This window comes from Canis aureus, chromosome 24, assembly GCF_053574225.1.
Source record: "Canis aureus isolate CA01 chromosome 24, VMU_Caureus_v.1.0, whole genome shotgun sequence".
Lineage (NCBI taxonomy): Eukaryota > Metazoa > Chordata > Mammalia > Carnivora > Canidae > Canis > Canis aureus.
The window spans coordinates 28,230,002-28,249,955 of NC_135634.1; positions in this window are offsets into that span (position 1 = coordinate 28,230,002).

The window sequence follows — 19,954 nt, forward strand, 5'->3', positions numbered from 1 at the left end:
ATAAAAGTAAACTATCTAGTTAAGAAATATTGGATGTACTAACAACCTACACAAAGCCTTTATGGGACCAGTAAGGGGAAATGGGTGGGTTGAGGAGAGCCAGAAAGCGAGAGACAGCATAAGAAAAAGGGTAGATGGGAACAGAGTTGCATTTGGGTTGCCAAAATGTGGATGGTTACAGTGTGTAGGCTGTACAGACATGCTCACTGAGCTCACTTCCCAGCTGAATTGAAATTTCTCTACCTGTTGGTCTTCAACTCCTGCCTCAGGTGTTGTCAATAATTTCTGTAGCCTTTACTCAAAAAGCTCCCAGAAACAATCTCTCCCTTTTCTGAATTTTCGTATTGCTTTCTGACTTACCAAAGTCTACCTTGTATTAGAACTTAGGGATGTATGATTTTTCCCTTCAAGCCTGGGGTCTCTGAAGTGAGGTTAAGCTTTGTATCTCTACAGCACCCAGGACAATGCCTTGCCCATAGCAGGTACAGAGGACTCTTAAGTGAAGAATTAAATGAACAAGCCACAGCTAAGCCAGAGCGCATGCTCTGAAGACCTGAAGTGTATCCCAGGATGAGAATGAATCATCAAAGGTGCATTGCTGTTGCCATAGCCTCCACTTTAGTTCAAATCCTCAACACTGTAATACAGGGTATATGTAAGACATCCCCACACAACCTGACACCTTACTTATGAATTCCTCCCCGTTTCTCCCCTAGGCCTTCCTTGTGACTGTCACCTTGCTATGGAGATCTCATAACCTCGTCCCAGGGCCCAATTTTCAAGCCTCCCTTGAGGGATAGTTGTAGGATTAGATTAAAAAAAAGAACCGAACCAAACCAAATACCTGACAGCCCTCAATGCATTTTTCTCTCTTCCAAATGGAAGGGGTGAAAAAGTGATTCTTAGAAAAAGCTGGGGACCCCATTCATAGGATGGTGGCTGGTGTCCCCTCAGATGAGGAAGTTCCAGCAGCAGCAGTCCTCTTGGAGATATCACCAGGGCTCCTGAACCACTTTTTCTGTGCTGCAGTGATTCTCATGACTGACAAGCTCCAGGATGAAACAAGGTGTGGTCAGGTCATCCTGAAGACATCAGAGTCCCAGGAATGCTTAGGGATCCTCACTGGAGGAGGTAACCTGTGAGCAGGCCCTAGGGCACAGTGGGTTGGGGTGTGGTTACATTGACTCAGACTTCTAAGGTGACAGGTTTCAGGATCCTGCCCTTACCTGGATCTCCTAGGCGGCTCTGAGTGGAGCAAGTTGTTGCAATTTAGCTTAGGGGGTTTACAAAATCCTCCTGTGATAGGGCAAGGCACTCTCTGTCTCCAGTGAACAAATATTAACAAGGAGAACAAGTGTGCTCTAGCCACATAATCTAATGGGTCTTCAAATCAGAAGATCCTTGCAAATGTTTATCCCTGAGACAACCTATCTTGCTCACCTCAACCCTGTAGGAGCTGTATTATTACATTCCTCATGTTATAGATGATGAAATAGGCTCAGAATTGCCACGTGCCTTGACCAAGCTTACCAGTTCATGAAGTGGCAGATGAAATGATTGTCTCCCCAGGCTCCTTTATACTCCTGGAAAGGTTTTTGTTCTTCAGAGGGTGGTCAAGAGTGGAGACCTTGAAATTTTTTGCTAGAGCTAGTGTTTTGTGTTTTGAGTTTTACTTCATGGATCTGGGAGTTTTAACACTGGAGGGAGGGGCACCTGGGTGGCTCAATTGGCTAAGCGGCTGCCTTTGGCTCAGGTCGTGACCCCAGGGTCCTGGGTTCGAGCACCACATTGGGCTCCCTGCTCAGTAGGGAGCCTGCCTCTCCCTCTCTGCCACTTCCCCTGTTTCCCCTCATGCTCTCTCTCTCTCAAATAAATAATAAAATCTTAAACAACTGGAGAGAACTTTTGAAATTTCACCAGAAATGGGAATATAAACTGGCACAGTCACTGTGGAAAACAGTATAGCATTTCCTCAGAAAGTTAAAAATAGAACTACCCTATGATCTAGTAATTGTACTACTGGGTATTTACCCAAATAATGCAAGAACACTAATTCAGAGAGATACATCCACCCCTGTGTTTATAGTAGCATTATTTACAATAGTCTAACTATGAAAGCAACTCAAGTGTCCATTGATAGATGAATGGATAAATATGTGATATATACACACACACACACACACACAGTGGAATATTATTCATTCATAAAAGTGAAATTGTGCCACTTGCAACAACGTGGATTATGCTAAGTGAAATAAATTACTCAGAGAAAGACAAATACCATATGATTTCATTTGTATGTGGAATTTAAGAAACAAATGAGTGAAGGAAAGAAACCAAGAAACAGATTTTTTAAAAAGTTTTTTTATTTATTCAAGAAAGGCAGACATAAGCAGAGGGAGAAGCAGGCTTGCTGCAGGGAGCTCAATGCGGGACTCATTCCTGGACCCTGGGATCACACCCTGAGCTGAAGGCAGACGCTCAAACACTGTACTATCCAGGCGTCCCAAGAAACAGATTCTTAACTATAAAGAAACTGATGGTTGCCAGAGGGGAGGTGGGTGAGGGGCTGGGTGAAATAGGAAATGGGGATTAAGAAGGGCACTTATGATCAGCACTAATATATAAAATTGTTGAATCACTATATTGTATACTCGAAACTAATGTATGTTATCTATACTGTAATTAAAATTAAAAGCTTAATTTAAAAACATTTCAGAAAAATGCAAGTCAGAGGAGCAGTTTGATGCAGAGATGCCTTGGGTAGGAAGGAAAAGGATTGGATGACTTCCTCTCCCAGTTCCTGGGCCAGGTCCTTCTCCTGACTGGCTCCTGAGAAGTGCTTAGGCTACAAAGACCACTACACCAACTCTGCTGGTCATGTGTGACACTATGAGAGTCTTGAGTTTCAGGAGCCCCAGACCCTTCTTTACTCATTCCTAGGATTTGACCAGGATAATAGAAGTTTATGGTAACCAGGGAGTGTGGTTGATGCATGTATCTCATTATCATTTATTGACATCTTTATTAAGCTGGAATATAGGTGATTATTTTCTCATTAATTCTCAAAACAATCCATAGGTAATTATGATTACCCAGATTTAGAGTGTGAAAAAAATGAGATTCTAATTGATTGGCATTTTTCACAAGGTCACACAGCTAGTAAATAGTAAATAGCCAGACCATTACAGGAGCCCACACCTGCTTGACTCCAAAGCTCCCAATATTTCCTAGGCTACATAGCCTCCTAGCTATCCCTGAGGATCATTATGTGAACATGTTTGGAAAGAAATACAATCTATTCATTACTCAGTATTTAGCTCACAGTTTCCCACTTCCCTGACTACTCCTAGTCTACATTACATGTCCCTCTTCTTTGTTCCTTTTGGCATTGAATATGTGCTTTTTCCCATACTTACCATGGGAGAAGCTTTTCCTCATTGTATCCCTAACACCTAACACTGTGCCCATCCCAATACATGTTTAAGAAATATTTTTGAATAAATAAATCATAAACAATATGTGAACAAATTAAATTATTTCTTCTTATTCCCATATTTTGCTGTATTGTGGGGCAGTGGGTACTTGTAGCCCAAAGAAACGCATGTCTAGTGTTCAATGTTGTATTTTTAGAGTCAGACTGACTAAAGTGTACTTCACACACAGTAAATTCACCATTTTCAAGTGTGCAATTTGATGAGTTTTGAGAAGTGGATATAGTTATATAATCACTACAATTTTTGTGTTATAGAACATTTCTATCAGCCAGTAAGTTTCCCTGTGCTTCTTTGCAATCAATCACCTCCTCTCATGCTCTGGCCCCCTGGCAACTACTGGTCTACTTTCCAACATTATAGTTTTATTGTTTCTAGTATTTCATATAAGTGGAACCATTTCAACCTAGTATAATGTTTTTGGGATTCAACAGTGTTATTGTATTTGTCAGTAGTTTGTAAATTTTTATTGCTAAGTAGATTACATTTAAGGACAGACCAGTTTATCCACTCAACAGATGACCGTATGAGTTTTTTGCAATTGCATAATCTTAAGCACAAAGCTTCTATGAACATTTAAATACAAGTCATTATTTGAACATACACTTTAATTTCTCATGGAGAAATAACTAGGAGTGGAATATCCAGGTCATGATAAATGTTTGCTTAACTTAGAAACTGTCAGTTTTTTAAAGGCTACCACTTTACATTCTCACAAGCAGTTTATGAGAGTTCTGTGTGTTCCACATCCTAACACCTGATATTCTCAATATTTTTAATTCTAACCAATCTTTCTTTTTTAAATATGTCAACCACTTAATATTTTTTTAACAGATTTTACTTATTTATTCATGAGAGACACAAAAAGATAGAGACATAGGCAGAGAGAGAAGCTGGGTCCCTGTGGGGAACCTGATTCAGGACTCGATCCTGGACCCCAGGATCACGCCCTGAGACAAAGGCAGACGCTCAACCGCTGAGCCACCCAGGCATCCCAATTCTAACCATTCTAATGATGTATAATAGTATCTCATTGTGGTTTTAATTTTTATTTCCCCCTAATAACTAATAACATTGAGCATCTTTTCATGTGCTTGTTGGCCATTCTTATATCATCCAATGTAAAGTGTCCAAAGTTTTTCCCACCCTTTCATTGCATTTTTCTCTTTATATTGGGTTATGATATGATTGCGTATATAGAATACCCCCAAGGAATCTGTCCTAAAATTCTCCTTGAACTGATATGGGTTTAACAAGCTCACAGGATACAAGGTCAATGCACAATTTTATTTTTTATCTTTTAATGAACTGTTAGAAAAAGAAATTTTTAAAAATACTGTGTAAATCACTCAGAAAAACTAAATACTGGGGACATCAGCAAGATGACAGACTAGAAAGCTCCAGGTCTCAGTTCTTCAACAAAAACATCAAATAAACAACTATAAGCTAACTAAGAGAACTTTGTAGAATCTCTGGAAATCAGCCAAAGAAACACCCAATCAAGAATACACTACACTCAAATGCTAGGAGTTTTCATGGTCTATTCACTTGCCTTCACCTCACTACCCCACAATGAAGTCAAGAGGAAATGACCCAACCCTTAGTTCTGTCCCTTGGGCCAGAGAGAGTAGAGGGGCCTATCTATGGGCCAACCAAGAGACTTGTATCTGTCTTGCCTGACTCAGAGCTCAGACAGGAATAGCAGCAAGGTTTGGATCTTAGGCTGGAAGCCATGGAAGGAAGTGGTAGGTGCCACAGCATGTAAAATTACAGGGGACTATAGAGGTACAGATGTGTGGAGACAAGAGATTGTGGGCAGAGGAATATAACAGAACATCTAAGACCCTGAGAAGAAGATGGGCTGAGACTCTTAGGGAAATTAAGATGGTTAAAAGCAATAAACGAAAATGAGGAGGGAACGATACAAGGAGAGAGCATATACACATAAGCCCAGATAGGACACATGCCCAGAAAAGACCTAAGAAACTCTTAAGCCTTCACCCTGTGCTGATCTTCAGACTCAGAGACATGCTAATTAGTAAAGGTTTCCTGTGCCAATCTGCAAAGACTTTTAGGGCAGCCATTTTCTCAAATGTCCAGTTTTGTTTTTTAAACTTAAATCAATTAGCCAACATATAGTACATCATTTGGTTCAGATGCAGAGTTCAACAATTTATCAGTTGCATATAACACCCAGTGCTCATCACATCACGGGCCCTCCTTAATGCCCATCACCCAGTTACCCCATCCACCACCAACCCCAACCTCCCCGGAAGGAACCCGCAGTTTGTTTTCTCTAGCTAAGAGTCTCTCATGGTTTTTCCCCACTCTAGTAACTTCCCATTCAGTTTTCCCTCCCCATAGGGAATATATGATCTTGTTTTGTTTCTCACATTCCTCATATAAGTGAAATCATGTGATAATTGTCTTTCTCCAATTGACTTATTTTACTCAGCACAACACCCTCCAGTTCCATCCACATCAATGCAAATGGTAAGTATTCATCCTCTCTGATGGCTGAGTAATATTCCATTGTGTGTGTGTGTGTGTATATATATATATATATATATATATATACACACACACATCACATCTTCTTTATTCATCTGTCCATGGACATCTCAGCTCTTCCCAGTTTGGCTATTGTGGACATTGCTGCTATGAACATTGGGTTGCAGGTGTCCCTTTGAATCACTATATTTGTATCTTTGGAGTAAATCCCTAGTAGTGCAATTGCTGGGATGTAGGGTAGCTCTATTTTTAACTCTTGAGGAACCTCCATACTGTTTTCCAGAGTGGCTGCACCAGCTTGCATTCCCACCAACAGTGTAAGAGGATTCCCCTTTCTCCCCATCCTTACCAACATTTGTTGTTTCCTGTCTTGTTAATTTGAGCTATTCTGACTGGTGTGAGGTGGCATCTTGTTGTGGTTTTAATTTGTATTTCCCTGATACCAAGTAAAGTTGAACATTTTTTTCATGTGTCTGTTGGCTATTTGTATGTTTTCCTTGGAAACATTTCTGTTAATGTCTTCTGACTATTTTTTGACCTGGATTACTTTTTTTGGGGGGTGTTGAGTTTGATAAGTTCTTTGTAGATCTTGGGTACTAGCCATTTATCTGATATGTCATTTGCAAATACCTTCTCCCTTTCTGTAGGTTGTCTTTTAGTTCTGTTGACTATTTCCTTTGCTGTGTCAAATGCCCAATTTTCAACAAAAGTTCACAAGACATGCAAAGAAACAGGAAAATATGCCCCATTTGAAGGAACAAAATATCCAGAAATAGTCTCTGAAAAAACACACTGTGGACTTACTAGACAAAGACTTTAAAACAACTGTCTTAAATTTGCTAAGAGCTAAATGAAAACACAAAGAACTAAGTAACTCGGGAACATTATATGTGAACAAAATGGCATAATAAAAAATATAGAAATTATTTGAAAAGAACCAAACAAAATTCTCTGCTGCAAAATACAATATCTAAATTTTCACTAGAGAGTTTCAACAACAGATTCAAATATGTATAAGTCAGTAAACTTGAAGAGTGGACATTTGAAATTATCAACTCTAAGGAGCAAAAAGAAAAAGGAAGAAAAGTGAACAGATCCTAAGAGACCTGTGAGACATGAACAAGCATACCAAATAAGCATTGTGGGAGTCCCAGAAGGAGAAGAATGAAAGGGGCAGAGAGAATATTTGAAGAAATAATAGCTGAAAACTTACTAAATTTGAGGAAATATATGGATATGAGTCCAAGAAGCTTAACAAACTCCAAGTAGGATAAATCCAAGACATATTATAATCAAACTGTTTGAAAGCCAAAGATAGAGAAAAGCAGGAAGAGAAAAGTGACTCATCACATACAAGAGATCTCTAATAATACTGTCAGTAGATTTCGCAGCAGAAATCTTGCAGGAGAAAGCAATGGGACAATATATTTAAAATGATGAAATTGGGGGATGATGGGGAAATGACCTATCAATCAAGAATTCTATATCCCGTAAAACTGTCCTTCAAAAACTAGAAATTAAGATATTCCCAGACAAACAAAAGCTGAGGGAGTTCACTGCCATTAGATCAGTTCTATAAGAAATTCTAAAGAGAGTCTTTCAAGTTGAAATGTAAGGACACTGGAGAATAATTCAAAGCTATATGAGAATATAAGGTTCTTGGGATGCCTGGGTGGCTCAGTGGTTGAGCGTCTGCCTTCAGCCCAGGGCGTGATCCTGGAGACCTGGGATGGAGTCCCACATCGGGCTCCCTGCATGGAGCCTGCTTCTCCATCTGCCTATGTCTCTGCCTCTCTCTCTCTGTGTCTCTCATAAAAAAAAAATCTTAAAATAAAAAAAGAGGGCAACCCAGGTGGCTCAGTGGTTTAGCGCTGCCTTCAGCCCAGGGCATGATCCTGGTGACCCAGGATCCAGTCCCATGTCTGGCTCCCTGTGTGGAGCCTGCTTCTCCGTCTGCCTTTCTCTCTCTCTCTCTCTCTCTCTCTGTCTCTCATGAATAAATAAATAGAATCTTTAAAAAAGAGAGAGAATATAAGGTTCTCTAGTAAAGATAAATACACAAATATAAAAAATAATATTTTTATAGTTTTGATTTGTAACTCTTATTTTCTATGGTATTTAAAAGACAAAGAAATGTAAATTTATGATGGGGGTTATGCAATATATAAGGTGCCAGTTGTGATATCAATAACAGGATTGAGAGGAACAGAGCTGTAAAGGAATAGAGTTTTTATATGTGATTGAAATTAAGTTGGTATCAATTCAAGGTAGACTCTAATGACTTTAGGATGTATATCTTGGTAACCACAGAAAAATATCTAAAGAATATACAAAAAGGAGACGAGAATCAAAATGTATCACTACAAGTTAGATGAACACAAAGAAAAGTGGTAATGGAGGACATGAGGGCCAAGAGAAGCTATAAGCATACAGAACATTTTTAAGATTTTATTTATTCATGAGAGACAGAGGGAGAGAGAGAGAGAGAGAGAGAGAGGGAGAGAGGGAGAAGCAGGCTCCACACAGGGAGCCCGATGTGGGACTTGATCCCAGGACTCCAGCATCATGCCCTGGGCCAAAGGCAGGCGCTAAACCGCTGAGCCACCCAGGTATCCCCCAGAACATTTTTTAAAATATAAAAATTTTAAGTTGAAAACTTATGAGAGACAAGGATATTATACATTAAACGGTCAATTCACCAACCTATAACAATTATAATAAGACATTCACCAAATGTCAGAGCTCTAAAATATATGAAACAAATATTGACAGGATTGAAAAGAGCAATAGATAGTTATACAATAATAGTAGGAGATTTCAAAACTCCAATTTCAATAACAACAATCAGACAGAAGATCAACAAAGAAACAATTGGTCCAGTATGGACCAATTGAACCTAACAGATGTATACAGATACCCCACCCAACAACAGCAGAATATACGTTTTTTTCAAGTACATAAGGAACATTCTCTGGGAAACACCATATACTAAGCCACAAAACAAATCTTAATAAATTTAAGAAGACTGAAATCACAGAAACATATCTTTGTCAGTCATAATAGAATGAAACTAGGAATCAACAGCAGAAAAAAAACTAGTAAATTCTCAAATATGTGGAAACTGAACAACATATTTTTAAGCAACCAATGACTCTGAGAACTCATAAGGCAAATTAGAATATATATTGATACAAACAAAATTTAAGGCACAACATACCAAAATCTATCAGATACAGTGAAAGAAGGCAGTTCTAAGAAGGAAAATTATACCTATAAATGCTTACATTATAAAAGAAAAAAGTCTCAAATCAACAATCTAATTCTACACCTTAAGGAACTAGAAAAAGAAGAACAAACTAAACCCAAAGCTAGCAGAAGGAAGGAAGTGGTAAAGATTGGAGCAGAGATAAGAAATATAGAAAATAGAAAAACAATAGAGAGCACCAACAAAACCAAGAATTGTTTCTCATTAAAGATAAATAAAGTTGGCATGCCCTTAACTAGACTGACTAATAAAAAGAAAGAGAGCACACACACATGAGAGGATTCAAATAATTAAAATCAGAAATGAGAGGACACTACCACCAACTTTATAGAAATAAAAGGGATTATATATAAATGCTCTCTTATAAGAAAGTACTATGAAAAATTGTATGCCAATAAATCAGATAGCCTAGATTAAATGAACAAATTCCTAGGAACACACAAACTATCAAGACTGAAACATGAAGAAATAGAAAATCCAAATAGAGCTACAAAGGAGATTGAATCAGAAACCAAAAGTCTCCCAAGAAAAGCCTGGGAATGGATGGCTTCACAGATGAATTCTACCAAACATTTAAATAATCAATACCAATCTTTCTCAAATTCTTCTAAAGATGGAAGAGGGGGAAACATTTCCAAACTTGTTCTATGAGGCCAGCATTATTCTGATACAAAAGCCAGACAAAGACACAAGGAAAACTACAAACTAAACCCCTTGTGAATATAGATGCAAAAATACTCAACAAAATACTCACAAGCGGAATTCAGCAGCATATTGAATGGATTACACAATAATCCAAGTGGGATTTATTCCTGAAATGCCAGAATGATTCAACATACAAAGTCAATCAATGTAATACATATAATTAACAGAATGAAAGGGAAGAAATGATTATCTCAACTGATAAAAAAAAAAGAATTTTATAAAGCTCAACATTCTCATGGTAAAAACACTCAACCAGTGAAGAATAGAAAGGAACTACCTCAACATACTGAAGGCCATATATGAACAAACCAGCATCATGGTCAAAGAAGAAAGACCTGAATGCTTTCCCTCTAATATCAGGAACAATTCAATGATGTCCACTCTCACCATTTCAGAAGTAAAATTTAGTGATTCATCACTTACATATAGCACACAGTGCTCATCCCAACAAGTGCCCTCCTTAATACTCATCATCCTCTTAACCTATCACCCCGCCCACCTCCACTCCATCCACCATCGGTTTGGTCTCTTAACTATCACTCTCACCATTTCTATTCAGCATAAGACTGGACATCATAGTCAGAGCAAGTAGGCCAAAAAAAAAAAAAAATGGTATCCAGAATTCAAAGGAAGAAGTAAAACTATCTCAGTTCATAGTGACATGATCTTACATGTAGAAAAATATAAAGATTATATATGTATTTTTTAAAACTTAGAATAAACAAATTCATCAAAGTTGCAGGATGCAAAATCAACACACAAAGATCAGTTGGTTTCTATACACTAACAATAAGTAATGCAAGAGGAGATTAAGGGACAATTTTCATTTAACATAGCATCAGAAAGAATAAAATACTTAGTAGTAAACTCAACCCAGGAGGCTTGGTTAAGAAACTACAAAATATTGCTGAAAGAAATTAAAGAAAACAAATAAATGGAAAGACATTCCATGTTTATGGATTGGAAGACTTGATATATTTAAGATGTTAGTACTGCCCAAACAATCTACAGATTCAATGAAATCTTGATTAAATTCTAAGGACATATTTTGGGAGAAATAGAAAAATCCGTCCTAAAATTCGCATGGAACCTCAAGGGACTCAAATAGTCAAACAAATCATTAAAAAAAAAAAAAAAAGTTGGAAGTCTCCCACTTTCTGCTTTCAAAACTTGCTACAAAGTTGTGGTAACTAAAATACTGTGGTACTGGCTTAAAGAAAGATAAATAAACCAATGGAATAGAGACCCCCAGAAATAAACCCTTACCTGTATAGCCAAACATTTTTTCAAAAGATTTTATTTATTTATTTATTTATTTATTTATTTATTTATTTATTTATTTATGAAAGAGAGTATGAGCAGGAAAAGGGGTAGAGGAGAAGCAGACTCCTTGCTGAGCCAGGAACCCAACTTGGGGCTTGATCCCGAGACCCCGAAATCATTACCTAAGCTGAAATCAGACACTTAACTGAGTCACCCAGGCATGCCTGGCCAAATGAATTTTGACAAGGGTGACAAAGACCATTAAATGGGGAACGGGCAGTCTTGAGCAAACAGTATTAAAGAAAACTGGATATTCACATGCAAAAAAGTAAAAGTTGGATCCTTGCCTTCCACCATACATAAAAATTAACAAAGTGTATCAAAGATGTAAATGTAGGGCTAAAATTCTAAAACTTTTAGAAAGAAAACATAAAGGAAAAATTCATGACATTGGATTTGACATTTATATCTTGGATACGACTTCATAAGTATAGGCAGCAAAAGAGAAAGCTAGACTTTATCAAAATTTTTTAAAAATTATGTATGAAAGAACATGATAAAAATGAAACTCATGAAATGAGAGAAAATATTTGCAAATAATATATCTGGTAATGAATTGATATCCAGGATATATCAAGAGATTCTACAACTCAACAGCAAAACACAACTCTATTTAAAAATGTCCAAAAATAAAAAAATAAAAAAATAAATAAAAAAAAAAATAAAAATGTCCAAAGGAGGACCACCTAGGTGGCTCTGTTGGTTAATCTCTGACTCTTGATTTCAGCTAAGATCATGATCTCGCATGACCAAGCCCTGCATGGGGCTCCATGCTCACCCTGGAGTTTACTTGTGCCTCTCTCGTCCCCTCTGCCCTTTCCCACTCTCTCTCTCAATTAAATAAATGAATAAAATATTTTAAAAAATAAAAATCCCCAAAGAACTTGAACATATATTTCTTCAAAGAAGATTTGCCAATGGCCAATAAGCACATGAGAAAATGCTCAACATCACTAGGGAAATGTGAGTTAAAACTACAAGAAACTGTTTTGCACCCACTAAGATGGCTGTTATGGAAAAGGAAAACAAAACCAAAGTAACAAGTATAGTGAGGATGTGGAAAACTTGGACCATTTCCTCCACTTTCTTCCTGTTTGAATGATTTCTAAAGAGAAGTCCAATGTGACTCTTATCCTTATTCCTCTCTAGGTAAGGCAAGTTTTCCTATATCAGGATTTTCTTCTTTGTCTTTGATTTCCTGCACTTTGAATATGATACACCTAGGTATAGATTTGTTTGGCATTAATCCTTCTTGGAACTCTTCTCTGAGATTCTGGATTATGTGGTTTGGGAAATTCTTGGTCACTATTGATTCAAATATTTCTTCTGTTCCTTTTTCTCTGTTCTTTTATTCTGCTACATGAGAATATAATTCCTTTACACATATGCTATACATTTTGTAGTTGTCCCACAGTTCTTGAATATTCTTTCCATTTTTTTCTATTTGCTTTTCAGTTTGGGGAGTTTCTATTGACATATCTCCAGGGATCCCTGGGTGGCTCAGCAGTTTAGCATCTGCCTTTGGCCCAAGGTGTGATCCTGGAGTCCTGGGGTTGAGTCCCACATGGAGCTCCCTACATGGAGCCTGCTTCTCCCTCTGCCTGTGTCTCTGCCTCTCTCTCTGTGTGTCTCTCGTGAATGGATAAATAAAATCTTAAAAAAAAAAAAAGCATATCCCCAAGCTCACTGATTCTTTGCTTAGTCATATCCAGTCTACTAATGAACCAAAAGACTCAAAATATTCTTCAATTTTGTTATAGTGCTTTGATTTTGAACATTTCTTTTTATTCTTTCTTAGAATTCCCATCTCTCTGTTTACATTATCTATCTGTTCTTGCATGTTGTCCACTTGTTAGACTAGAACGCTTAGCATATTAATCATAGTTATTTGAAATTCCCAGTCTGATAATACCAACATCCCTGTCATATCTGAGTTAGGTTCTGATGCTCACTCTGTCTCTTCAAACAGTGTTCTTTGCCTTTAGTATGCCTTGTATTTTTTTTTTCTTGAAAGCCAGATATGATGTACTGAGTAAAAGGAACCTGGTACTGGTTCCTGTGGAAGATTCTCCTTATGGGTTTCTGCTCAGGTAAGTTGTGATTCTTTGTATCCACCTATCTGACTCTTCAGTCTTGGGGACAGCAGTTAGCCTTGTGTTTGGAAAAACCTGTTTTCTTCCTTCTGCTTAGGGGGTAAGTACCAGTTCTTCCCTACTGTATGTTTCTTGTCTGTGAGTCTCCTTTACTACTCACACAAAGAATTTCACTTCTGGTCACCAAATGTGTGGAAATTCTTCACCACACCAAGCAATTCCCTGAAACACCTGTAGGCTGTCCTATAATTTACTTGAATTCTGACATTATCTACCCAGAGATAGCATCAGATCTCACAGGCTAAAGGTCCAGTTCCACAAGACTGCTCCCCTCCTGTGTACATGCACTTCAAATGCCAGTTGCAAACTCACTTGTTACCTATGCTTCTGACCAACTGACTATAGATCAGAGGTTCCAATGACCCCCCCCTCCTTGGGTTCCACAGAATTGCTAGAATGACTCATAGATCTCAGGAAAACCCTTATGTTTACCAATTTATTAAGGGATATGATAAAGGATACAGATGAACAGCCAGATAAAGAGGTAGATAGGGCAAGGTGTGGTAGGGCACAGGAGAGTCTATCCCGAAGGAGTTTGGGGCACGCTAGCCTCCTGGTATGTATGTGTTCACCCACCTGGAACCTCTCCAGATGTCATACTTTGGGGATTTTATGAAGGCTATCTCATGTAGGCGAGATCAATTATTAACTCCATTTGCAGCTCCACTACCATGTCTGGGGAAGTAAAAGTGGGGCTGAAAAATTCCAAGCTTGATTTTTCTTTCTTTTTTTAAAAAGATTTTATTTATTTATTTGTGAGACAGAAAGAGAGAGAGAGAGAGAGAGAGAGGCAGAGACATAGGCAGAGGGAGAAGCAGGCTCCCTGTGGGGAGCCCGATGTGGGACTCGACCCCAGGACCCTAGGATCATGACCTGAGTGGAAGGCAGATGCTCACCCACTGAGCCACCCAGGTGCCTCCCAAGCTTGATCTTTCTGGTGACCAACCTCTATCCAGGGGCCATCGAGATGCCCACTCAGAATCACCTCAAAAGAACAAAGATGCTACTAGTGCCCTTTTTAGGAAATTGCAAGGGTTTCAGAAGCTCTGTCCTAGGAACCAGGACAGAGATGAATATATATTTTTATTATTTCATATCTATGACTTTTCATACCCTCAATTCTATGATGGATCTAAGAAGAGTTGTTGATTTTCAGTTTTGTTTTTTTTTTCTTATCGTTAGAATGGGATTGATGATTTCCAGGCTCCTTACATGCCAGACTGGAAACTAGAATTCCCATGCTTTTATTTTTAATCTATCTGTGTTTTTGTGTCTAAAGTGATTTTCTTATGGGCACCATATAGTTGAGTCTTGCTTCTTTTTTCAATCTGACAATTTCCTCCTTTTAAATGGAGTGTTTAAGCTACAAATGGTTGATGTAATCATCAATATGATTGGGTTTTAATCTGTGTTTTCTGTTTGTCCCATCTGGTCTTTATCTCTTTTTTTTTTCCTCCTTTCATGTCTTGGATAAATTAGATTAATTGAACTTTTTCTGATATAATTTTGTCAACAGTAACTCTGCTCTTTTTTTAAAGTGGTTGCTATAGAGTTTACAACATTTATCATTAATTGATCAGTCTACCATTAAATACTGTAATATCACCTCACATATAAAATAAGAACATCACAACAGTATGTTTTCATTTCCCTTCTCATGGCCTTGGGGCTATTGTCATAATATTTTATTTCTACATGTTATAAGTACCATTATATGTTGCTATTAGTTTTGTTTTAAAGAATCAATTATCTTTCAAAGAGGTTCTTAAAGTAGAAAGCTGTCTTTTATATTTACCCATATATTATCATTCCTTTATGTGGATCCAAATTTCCATCTGGTATCACTTACCTTTGCCTGAAGAATTTCCTTCAGAATTTTTGTAGTGCCAGGCTACTGAAAATGAATTTGCTAAGTTTCTGCCTGTTTGAAAAGTCTTTATTTTGCTTTTGTTTTAAGGGATATTTTGGCTGGATATAGAATTCTAGGTTGTGAATTTAAAATTTTTTCTTCTATCACTTTAAAAAGTTATTCTGTAGTCTTCTGGATTGCATAGTTTCAAGCATGGACTCTGCTGTAATTCTTATCTTTGTTCTTTATAGTTCTGTGTCATTTTAATTATGATTGCTTTTAAGATTTTCAGAAGTTCATCCATGATGTATCTTTTTGTGGTTTCTTTATATTTCTTCTGGTTGAAGATTGTTGATCTTATTGAAACAGTGGATTTATAGCTTCCATTAACTCTGGAAATATTTTATCCATTATTTTCTCAAATATGGATTTCCGTATCTCCTTTTATTCTGGACTCCACTTGCTTTTATGGTAGGCCACTTAATATTGTCTCACGGGTTATTGCTTCTCTATTTTCAGTTATTTTTCTCTCTGCTTTTCATTATGAATAGGTTGTTTCTTGTTTACTAATATTTTTTCTATAATGTCTAATCTGATGTTAATCTTAGTATATTTTGTATTTCAAATATTGTATACTTCACCTTTAAAATTTTTATTTGAGTCTTTTTTAGATCTTTTATTTCTGTCCCCATCATGTTTTTGTTTTCCTCTGTCTTCTTGATCATATGGAGTACATTTAAAATAGTTCTTTTAAAATACTTATCTGCTATCTCCATTACCATTTCTGATTCTATTTCTATTGTTGTTGTTGTTTTTATCCTGATTATGAGTTGTACTTCTTTTATGAGGCAACACTCTTCTGAGGACAATACCTGATGCCTCATGTATTAAGAGGTCTTTATACCTTGGCCGGTAGGGACAGGAACTTTGTGAACTCAGATTATTTATCCTACTTTTTTCTAGATTTTTTCCCCATACAGCCTTCATATTTTTTCACATACATGTGCAGATGAATATTCAGCCAAATATCCAGGAGACCCTTCTGCAAATCATTTCAGACTCATCCTCTGTGTAGTCTCTTCTTTGCTTTGTCATCCCTGAGCTGAGAACATTGTCTCCTTGACACAGCAAAATCCCTGGTGTGTTTCAGTTTCTCTTCCCTGTGCTATGATCTGGAAGCTTTCTCCAGACAATGAGCAGGGCACCTTATTGGGTTCACCTTGTTTATTTATCTTTTCCAGCATCATTATTGTTCCACACTGTCTGTGAACAATGTCTGAAAACTCTAGTTTTATATATTTCATCTAGTTTAATGGTTGAAGGTGGGAAGATATATCTGATCCCTATTTCTCCATCATGGGCAGAAGTGGAAGTTTCTGTATTTTAAAGTTTACTTTCTTACACATTATGTTGTTTATTTGGATCCAGCCTCATTTCTTTCAGGCCCTATATCTTGTGGAGAATTAAGCAATAAATGTGTCTTGAGAGAGCCTTGGGCTGAATCATTTTACCCATTCTGCCACTCACTAGCTGTCATTTAAGGTCTATTATTCTTAGCTGCTCATCTATAAAACTAGGGTGATAATAATATACATTCCTTGCTTTCCCTGTAGGATGTTTGGAAATGAACCAAGATGTGATTTGTAAGAGCACTTCAAATTATTTTTAAAAATAAATAGCTAAAAATAAATAGGTAAAATACCTGTTTATATAAGTAAACAGGACTGTTACTAGTTCTGCTCCAAACATGTTGACTAGATCCAGTGTTGGAAGTGAGAGGATGGTAACAGTTAAAAACCCAGTTGAAGAAGGCCTTGGAAACCATTTTCCTTATCTGCACTTTCAGTTCTTACTAAATACCTCAACCACCCCTTCCAATAAAACTTTTTTTTTCCTTCCAATAAAACTTTACAAATTACCGCTCCAAATGTGGATTCATAACTCATTAAGCTTTTTTCAAGTGAAATTTCCATATCCAGACCCAGTCCCATTCTATAATTGTTTTATGACCCTTATACACCTTATGCCTCAGCATTCTCCATCTTAAAAATGAAATTATTATTACCCTATTTCTATTATTTTCTTTAGGGAAGCTTTGAAGAACTTTTAAAGGAATGGTATTGTGTAATGTATGTGGGCAGAAGACATGAAGAAGAGGGTGACACACTTCTTTGTCTTGACATTGACCTTGGGGTGGGAAGGAGTGTTGTTATGAGTTAGTTATTTGTCAATTTTAAATTTATGGTGTTCTTACTACCATCGTTTCACACATACACACATCTTATAGTAGTTTTAAAGCATGCCACAATTATTTGACCCTTCCCATATTGAGACTTGAGGATCTATGTTCCCTCCCCTTAAATCTGGGCAGGCTTGTGACTGCTTTGACCAATAGAATATTGGTTAGAGGTGATGCCATGTGACTTCTGGGCCAAAGTAAAAAAATACTATGTAGCTTTTGCCTTGTTTGTGGGAACTCTCATTTTTGGAGCCTAGTTAACATTTAAGAAGTCCATCTATAACAGGCAACCATGCTAAAAGGAAGCCAATACAATATGGAATTTTATGAATAGACACTCTGGTTAACAGTCTCCACTTAGCTCAGCCTTTGAGTGATCCCAGCCCTGGTGCCCTAGTGCCCTGGTGTCAAACACATGGCTGAAGAACCTTCCAGATAAGCTTCAGCTCCTGACCATTCAAGTTACTTTCAGTTATTCGTGTCTTTCCAGCTGAGACCTCAGATATCATGAAGCAGACACCTTCACTGTACACTATCCAAAATCCTGACCCACAGGGTCACCTAGCGTATTAGGGTGGTTAATCACACAGCAGTAGAAAACTGGAGCACATCCATTCCTGGATCACTATTACATACTAGTGGAAATGTGGGGCAAATCATTCAAGAACCAGTTTAGATGGTTCTTGAGTGGATATATTGAATGATGGGGTGGGTATATTGAATGAGGGGTGTGTTTCCCAGTGAAGTGGATATATTGAATGAGGGGTGTGTTTCCCAGTGAAGTCTTCATAAAGGGACAGCTAAGACTGCCGAGACATCCCATCTTTCTCAATATAAATCCAGGAGCTGTTGAATGCAGCCTGTTCACATGAGTTGTTATGGGCAACTTACTTCAGTGCTTGTGGGAAGTGAGCTGTCTTGTTGTCCACCTAGCCACCCACCCACTGCACATTGTTCCCACTGCTCTCCCTCCCTTTCTTCCTCTTTCCTTCCATCTTTCCCTTTCCACTGAATTTCCTTTATGTGCAACAGATTACTTTAGGTTCTAGAGTATCAAAAATAACTGTGTATTAACAGAGTCCTTTGTTGTCTATATCTTAATGCTTTGATATCAGGGACCTTGCTGACTCTGAAGGGACTGCCCCCTCCCAATGCTAGCCAATTCCTAGACATAGTAAACAACTCAACTGCTAGTGCACTTTTCAGATACAAACCCACACCCACAACCACCTCCTTTATGGAGATCTCGCACTCTCGGCCACTATCTACCTGCCCAAATCACCTCAAGGCCAGTACCAGATAACCAGGGACAGCTCTTATACTCCAGAGCCCACCCAAATTCTTCAGACTAGCCAATCCTAACCCTGCTTCCTCTCTCTCACTGCCTTTCTAAGGAAACCACAATGAAGGCTTTTGCCCCTCTCCCAATGCTTCCCCATGTGTCTCCAAGAGTATGGAGTGCCCTCTTGGGAATTGTGAGTAACTACCTTTCCAATAGCAACTGTCCCCTGATATGTTGGCTTTGCTATACCTCAAATTTTCTATTAATATAAAATAGAATGATATTCAATCTTGCCCTAAGGGAACTTACAATTTGGTGGTAATGAGATGCCTTAAAATAGTAGGGCTAAAAATAAAAAAATAAAAAAGAATAGTAGGGCTAGTAACATTCTGTTTCATGATCTGAGCATTACTTATGCAGCTGTGTTCCCCTTGTGAAATCTCAGCCAGCAATCACCATCCACAGACTTCTCCATAGGCATGTTATACCTTATTAAAAAGCACAACACAAAATAATGGTAAGTTGAAATCCATCCATGAAGACAATTTCATAAGCTAAACAAACAAGATGTATTCTTAGCTTCTCATACCAGAATCATTGGCTGATGACAGAGTTCTCCATGATGAGATCCCTATCAGTATCACCTCATGACATCAGTCATGACCTTGCCACTATTTACCCAGAAATCAAACTCATGTACAGATAGTCTGAGAAAAGACTTGTTCCCATTTATTCCTATTGCCATTGTGTATTATTTAAAGATGACTTCTAGTTTAGTTTCCCTTCCTCCTCCATTTGGAAAGAATAGGCAGTAGGATAAATACCCCCTTGAAACAACTATTGGTTTTTCCTGTAATTTGTTGTTTTTTTTTCCATCTAAAGTCTGAAAGTCTAGCTTCTGACTAAATAGAGGTCATTTCAGTGCAGCAATCCTACATACATAGTACTTATAGGAGAAAAACTGGTCATTGTTCAGAGTGTAGTAGGAGAAAATTAATGTAGAAAAGGTGTGTTCTTGGCTTGGAACTCTCCTGGCCCTCAGTGCTGGGGAGAAGCAAACACAAATCCCAGAATGAGCACTGGCTTCTCTCTGCCTTACCCCGGAGAGTGCATACAATACAGGCAAGCCGTTC